The 7,946-nt window shown below is 40.7% G+C and overlaps 1 pseudogene; it reads right to left on the reverse strand.

The window, feature by feature from the left end:
• Nucleotides 1-5,886: 5,886 nt before the first annotated feature.
• Nucleotides 5,887-7,231, reverse strand: LOC101583059 (annotated as a pseudogene).
• Between the last annotated feature and the right edge of the window lie 715 nt (nt 7,232-7,946).

Below are 7,946 nucleotides of genomic sequence, written 5' to 3' on the forward strand. Positions count from 1 at the left end.
ATGTGACTCTAATATTTTAACATGAATGCCTTACACATGGATTTTCAGCCTTTCTTATCTATTAGGAGCTTCTAAAGCTCCACGTAACTGTTTTGAAGCATCTCCTGAGTCTTGGTGATGATGAAGCTGTGATTCCTAGTTTCATATTGGACTACAAGTGATTTTAAAGTGGGTTTAAAATTTTCCACATGTATGGATTTTTCATTGTCTATTATTACCAATTTGTAAATTACAGTGTTACTATCAGAATTAATTTATTTTTGTGCCAATTTAGGCACTGTAAGGATTAGGAGGGGCCCAGGGGGTGGGGAGAGAAGGAAAAGGTAGAAGCAGGTGGATAGACAGTACCATGCCTGACACATGCATGTGGAAATGCCATGGTGAATTCTATTAATTTGTACAGTTAATATATTGATAACTAAAATAAAATGAGATAATTAATTGTTTTTTATAGTGGTGGGGATTGGGTGCAGGGCATTCACACTGAACTGTACACCCAGCCCTTTCTTCATTTTTTATTTTGGGACAGGGTTTTACAAAATCACTAAGTAGCCCAGACTGGGCTGGAACTTGTGATCCTCCTGCTTCAGCTTCCCAAAGTGCTGGGATTACAGGCATGTAATAATGGGACTTCCTTTATACTTGGTGCATAGATGATGTTTGTGAACATTACATGTATGTCTGAAAAAGACATGCGCTACCTGCTTCCCTAGAGAAGGCGTCTACATGACTATTGAATGAATAATTGTTTTCTAATGTATTCAATGATTTTTATTTTCTGTTACCTATTATATACTTATGTTATATTAAAACCACCCACCTTGATGATGGATTTATCAATTTTTCCTAGTTTGTAAATTTTTCTTTTCTCTCTCTCTCTCTCTCTCTCTCTCTCTCTCTCTCTCTCTTCTTTTTTGCGGAACTGGGAATTGAACTCAGGCCCTTGTGCTTGCCAGGGAAGCGCTTATTCCACTGAGCCATCTCCCCAGCCCCAATTTTTCTTTTATATAATATGAAACAATAGTATCAGTTTGATACAGCAGCAGCGTATGTCCTAGTAAGATAATCTTCTCCATGAATCTTCCTCATCAGTGAAGAATTTGCCTTGAAGTCTATCCTGTTTGATATTAATATAGATGGTAGCATCCCTCTTCTTTGGCTTGCTATTTGCGTGATATATCTTTACTGCTAGATATGTACGTACCACATATTATAAACATCTGCATTTATATCTCATCTACTCATCAGTCAGCCTCAGCTTCTGGTAGGTTGAGCTAGTTGTGTCTCATCTATAACTCCATCTATTTATCTGCACTCCTTCAACCCAGATTATTTTGAAGTAAACTCCAGGCCTTGTTATATTTCACTGTTAATGTTCAATATCTATTCTTAAAAAGACAAGCCCATTTTAGTAGAACTATAGCCATAATATTATTACCATACTTTAAAGATTAACCATAATCCTTTAACATTAAGAAATATTCAGTTGGTCATTGTTCAAATATCTGATTGTCTTACCTTTTCAAATGTCTCACCGAAGCCTGGACCCAAGTAATATTCCAGCACTGCAATAGGTTTGCACACCTCACAAGCCCCCTTCTCCTATTCTTCTAATTGTATGGACTCTTTCAAAATTGGGTTGGTGAGATTTAGCAAATAGAAATATACAACGGCCATTGAATTTTAGGTAAGCAACAACTAATTTTTATTTTAAGTAGCCCTGGGCAATATCAGAGGGTATAGTTGTACTAAAGATTATTTGTTATTGGTTTGAAACTTCAGTGTGACTGGTTCTCCCGTGCACTGCTTAACAACTCAGCCTGGGGAGCTCCTGAGGAAAAATACTGTCTGCCTGCCTTCTTCTCAGCACTGAATGTGAAAAGAGAACAATGAGCAAAATTTATGCTGTCTGCTTTCACTTCCACCCTCTCCAGTCACTAGCCTAATTCATTCTCCTCTTTTGATGGATCAAAAACACATACCACAGTGACTATAAATGACAGATTTGCTTTAGACTGATCCTGCTAGTTCTATCCTTCATCCATGAAAAACGTTATGGTTTCAAAGTTTTATTAATCTTATTCGCTGCTGCATATGCTTTCCTATTCTGAAGGCTTAAAATCATAAATTATTTGCCAAAGAGAATCTAATCTAATCAATAATGAATATAAATGGACAACACACCAAAAATAGAAAGAAGAGAAAATGATAGTCTTCAATTCCCTTATTCAGAGACAACTGTAGTTTTTTTTGTTTTTGTGTTTTTGTTTTGTTTTGTTTTTTTGTGGCACCGGGAATTGAACTCAGGACCCTGCACTTGCCAAGCAAGTGCTTATTCTACTGAGGTATCTCCCTAGCCCCAACAACTGTAGTTAAAACAAATTTTAATCTATTTTTTAATCTTTTTAGGTGTAATTCTATATATACTAATTTGTACTCTGAACATTTATGCCATTTCGAGGGAACTTGACATGTAACCAAACTTTTTAGCAATTTCTAATTTTATATTGTTACAAATAACTTTAACAAACACTGTATTTTAAATCCAGTCAGAATTCAAGTATGCATATGAATAGTCACTATTCTACACCAGGAGCCGCAAGAAAGAGCTCACAGACAATGGACAGAGGAGACAGAATATTACCCAAGATAGAAGTGAACAGGTGATATAGTGATATATAAAGTAGTGATCAGTGCTATGAGAGAGAATGAAGTGGTAGGAAGAGAATGGAGGTTGTTATTTTATGAAGAAGAGTGACAGGGGGCCTAGCCTAGGAGGTGACAGATAAGCTGAGACTAGAATGTTCAGTCAGTAGGTGCTGGGGTGCATGGGGATAAGCACCTCACACAGAAGAATCAGCAAGTTCAAACACCTTGGGGCTGTGGGGATGCTGTGCTCCTTCTGACCAAGGCACAGAGGAAAGACTAGGATTTCTGGACTGCAATGAACAGGAGGAACGTGGAGGATGCTAAGGGCGTCAGGTCAGAAGGACCCAGCTGTGGGCAGCATTTCTCAGTGCAGTGGGAGCAGCTTGGGTGCCCACCTCGCCTGGAGAACAGCCTCTGGCTTCTGCTCCAGGAGGCCAGGAAGGAACCAGGAGCACTCAGTAGCCTGCTACCGCAGCAACTCAGCGTGGAAATGAGCGGGGTTGGAACTGGATTTAGAGAAATGGAGATTGAGAAGTTGATTCAAGATCAATTCTCAAATTAGTATGGCAAGCACTTGCTGATAGACTGATGTGAGGAATGAAGGAAACATGGAATCGAGAGGATTTCCAGTGTCAGCTTTGGACTGATTGTGAATGGTAGAGCTATTCTGTAAGACAAGAAAGACCAGACACTACAAATTTTGTGTGTGTGCGTGGGTGCATGTTGGAAGCACGCTGAGGGAAGGGCAGTGCGGGTGAAGAATCAGCAGTTATTTCTGACTTGGTAAGCACGAGATGCTGTGCTTGTATTGAAATGGAGATGTGTGCTGGACAGTGGATGACATGATTCAGCAGCTCAGAGGGGGTGGGCAAAGCCCAGCATCTCACTGGCCCTTGACAAAAATCAATTAATATTGATCTGTCTTCACTTAAGCTAGTGATATGCGGCGGCGAATGCTGCGTACTGGGGCCTTTTGTTTTTGAAAACATTGTATAAAATAGTATTACATGCTGACTACTTTAATAATATTGATTATTGAATTTTTGATAGTGTGCTTGTTTTATGCTGAAATGCTTATTGACTATTTAAAGCCATGATCCTATATGAGTTTTCTCCAGTGAGGGAAGCTGGAGAGAGAAGTCGGAAGACGACGCCCAACAAAGGGGAGGGGGAAGAGGCAGCCAGTAAGGGGTAAGAGAGCACAGACAAGGGATGTGTGGTGGTCAGTGCTTAGAATGAGCCCCGTCACAGAAGTAACTCACTAATTTCTCATTTCACCTAATTTTTACGTTAATTGTGCAGAAGTCAGTGTTACTATTATCCCCATTTAATAGATGAAGAAGTACAGCCTTGAAATGCCCAATTTCATCATGACCCCAGAAACTGCTCTCTATGTTCTGGACTATTTTATCATGTTCTTTTATTTATACCTTTATTCTGTTCTTTCTTGTAGTGTTCGCATGAATTTTTGGCACAAAAGCAGGCAGAGTAAGCAAATGTCTACTGAATTGAATTAGATGAGAAGGGCAACTGTTACATGAGACTCTAAGCCACTGAGTGCAGTTCATGACAGAGATGTTTGCTACATCATGAAGTCTAGTGTATATTTTGTTCTCATTTCATTATTTAAAATCCTGCTTTTGTATTCTATGCTACTTAGGCTTTCATTTTAATCTCACGAGCTTCCAGCTCAAACAAAAATAACATTTCTTAGAGGCTTAGATAAAAATGTTTATTTACATTTCTTTGTTTTTCTCATGTTAATGTTCCATGCTGATGCTAAAATTTGCTGTGACATGCTTGAGATTCACTTACGAGATTGTTAGTAAACTGAACAACAACTCCATAACATCTACAGTGTTTTCAACATTTACGTTGAGCAGGCTCTGCACTAAGAGCTTGTCATGCATGCGCTCATTAAATTTTTAACATAATCCTAGAAGCTAACTATTATTATGACTGCCTTTCTCAGACGTACAGTGCATAATTTGGCCAGAGTTGTAAAGCTAGCACATTTCAGAGCCTGAACTGAACTGAGGAACTCTGAGGTCTTCAGCTCATTTGCCTGCCTGCCTTGCTACGGCCTGCACCAATTAGCACAGTGAAACTGTGTGTGCACACTAGCCGTAGTTAGAGACAATGTGAGGGTCCAGCCATCTCTAAATACGTATCTCCCATTGTGTGCCTCACATATCTAATCTCCAGAATTCTGTCGTCCCATTCATAGTTGCCTGGAGTGGCCAACGTCTACAGCTCCAGGGTGAATGTGTCCCCGCAGGGACAATCCTCCGCCGTCTTTCAAGCCCTGCTGGCAGGCTGCTTTCAAACTTTTTTCAACAGTGTCACGTCAGCATTCTGCACCAAACACTCTGCTCAAATTGACCTGGCCCTTTGGGTAAGCTTGAAGCTCTTTTTAAATGCGTACTTGGAGTTAAAAAAAATATTTTACAACTTGAACCAATAGAGAATGACAAGCGGCTTGTGTTCCGTTTTCTCAATGTCCTGTGTAAGCGTTCAGCACAGACACAAAGCCTGGGGTAAGGCTGGTAAGAGTCTCATGATGTCTGAATAGGGAGGGAAGAAATTACTTCAAATTGAAGAAAGCATTTGTCTCTACCTGACGACAAAATCCCAGGCTAAATAAAATACCAATGCTTACCAAGCTCTTCCCACCCCGATGTAGTACATTCGAAGTGGTGTTTTTGTGGTCATTGTACTCTCCTTTAGGACATCTAGGTGAAGTATTCATTTTTATTTTTTAAAATCTTTTGTCCTGGATTCTCTCTCACTCTCTCTATCCCTGAAGAAATTTATGTCTCTAATAGCCAGAGAGCTTATTACCAGAGAAACTGGCCAACTTGGGTTTGCCCTGGAATAAATGAGTCTCTCAGCTCCTTTGCCACCGTCACTGTCCTCAAATCCCTTCTCCTCTTTGACTGCTTTCCCCCCAGGTGAGCCCTCCATAACAGTATGAATTACCCCTCAGTAGTTCCTGATTGCCTTTCTCCCAAAGACAGGATCAGAATCATTATGGTGACTTAGGAATCTAGAGAACATCCAGTCACAAAGCAGAGCCACACAATCAGGTTCGTTAAGCTTCATCCTAAGAGTCCATATTCTCCCAGGCTCTCCAGGTTGTCCCAGCATCAGATGCCCTGCTCTCTGAGGCTGCAGCTAATAAACTTCGGTTAGAGTTGTGTCTAGATGTCCCCCGTTTTATTTATTTTTTTTTTGAAGATGCAGTTTAGTATTTATCAACCTGTGGTTTCTGAAGCCATGGTCTGACCCATTTCTTGGGATTTGCCCAGGCAATGTATATCCAGTTAGTCAGGCAGAGGGCTCAGGATAAAGCCCTATGAAACATTATTACTTAAGAGTCACACACAGCAAATGTACTCCACATGAAACAGAAGGAACTTCCAGTGGTAGGAAGGAAGAAACAATGTGAGGAGTGGGACGAGTGTTCCAACTGGCAGGGTCACCAACAGTCTCACTTTCCAGCAGAGGTCACATAAGGATAGACAAGTGTCCATTGGATTTGGTAATCCTGATGTCAGAGGAAAGTTAATGGGTGGAGATTATTTCCCATTAAGTTCTTTCTTGACCTTAGTATGTGGGGATGCAATTTATAGATTCTGCTTTCAAAGTTCAGATGCGCAGAGCATGTGGAAGGAGCTTGGTGTGGAGTCAGCTTGCAAAGGTTCTCTCTTCCACTAGATGGTAAATTCGTTGAAGCATAAGGAAGGCACATAAAGATAAGTGAGACCCAGTCCTAACCCTCCAAGTTCATAACAAAGAATAAGACAAATGACCATAGTACAAGTGGGGCATTACAACTTATAAAGTTAAGGGGATTCAAAAGAGGAATACGCCATATGCAAACAAGCAGGAAAAGCCACTTATTTCTCAGCATTTAACAGAGGACTGCACATACTAACACTTACACTATATTACTTTCTGGCTTTTTCTCTCAAATCTAGTGAATTAGTAATAAAGACAGAGTTCCATTTATTCCAAAATTCAAGCAAACTTAAAACTTATTCATGAGATATTTATTAAAATAACACATTTAGGGAAAAAATCAATACAATGTATACATCATTACTGAAAACTGTATACCATCATACAAAAAAGGACTTTATTTTGGGAATCAACTTCTAATCTATGGCAAGTTTTACTTTCAGAAATAAAACCACAGAACAACACAATCTAATTCAACCTTAAAGGCTGGCATGCTGGGCAAGGAATGTTCTTATTCTTTGTAGGAGTTCCTTCTTTACACTGTCGGGTACCAGGGCTCTGCCTTTTGGAGTGATTTCAGCCACCAAGTCATCAACAGTAACGTGTTCTAGTCCTTTTTCTTTAATTACCTCTTTACAGTGGGCCTTCAATTGATCCTTCCAGCCACATTCAATTAATTTAGCTCACAGCAACTCTTTGAGGCGTTCTCTTTCTCCAGTTTCTATTAACTTTTGGTTAATCGCTGCTCTCATCTGCGCATCTTTGTTCATCTTGCTAACCACCATCACCGCGGGCGAGGGCCGTCCCTTCCCAGCGACGAAATGACCCTTGAGCTGGTGACCATTACCTACCACACTCTGTCCCCCGTTTTAGAGGGGGCTTTTTTGCAGGTAGCTGAATCTAGAGTGTGTGGTTGATTTTTTAGTACAATCAATGCGCTGGGATTATGGGTGTGTTACACCCACCCTAGCGCGGGGAGTCTGCATACAACATGAGGAACAGAAAGGTTTCTTCCTTCCCTGTCTCTTGTTGCCTTTGCTGTCTTCTGCTGCCATGAGCTGATGCCCCTCTTCCAAGCCACCTGGCATTGGAGCCTGCTGATTATGGCCTGAAATCTCTACAAACTGAGAGCTAAGTAAATCTCTCCCTCTTCACACACAGAGGCTCCAGGGCATCGATGCTGTTGCTTTTCCTCACTCTCTCACTTCGTGTCCGTGTGTTGCTTGCTACCCTTGCTGGATATGGTAGCTCAGCAACATGGAGTCCTGGCCTCTGTGCTCTACTCCTTTGTCTCTTCCTCCATGTCAGTTCTCAGAGAATTTCTCTTCCAGGGTTTTCCTAATATCACCTTACTATGAGTCTATACTTAAGCAGATTAATGCTTCAGATGACCACAAAAGCGGCCCATCAGTCACGTCTTAATTTATATTATTATTATTATTATGTATTTTTAGGGAAGGGTCTATAGGGTGTTCAAGGGCTCACTACTAGATCAGACTCATAGTGATCCGCCTGTTTACAGCTTCCCAAGAGCTAGCATTACAGGCGTGCGCCAC

This window comes from Octodon degus, unplaced genomic scaffold, assembly GCF_000260255.1.
Source record: "Octodon degus isolate 3935 unplaced genomic scaffold, OctDeg1.0 scaffold00017, whole genome shotgun sequence".
Classification (NCBI taxonomy): Eukaryota; Metazoa; Chordata; class Mammalia; order Rodentia; family Octodontidae; genus Octodon; species Octodon degus.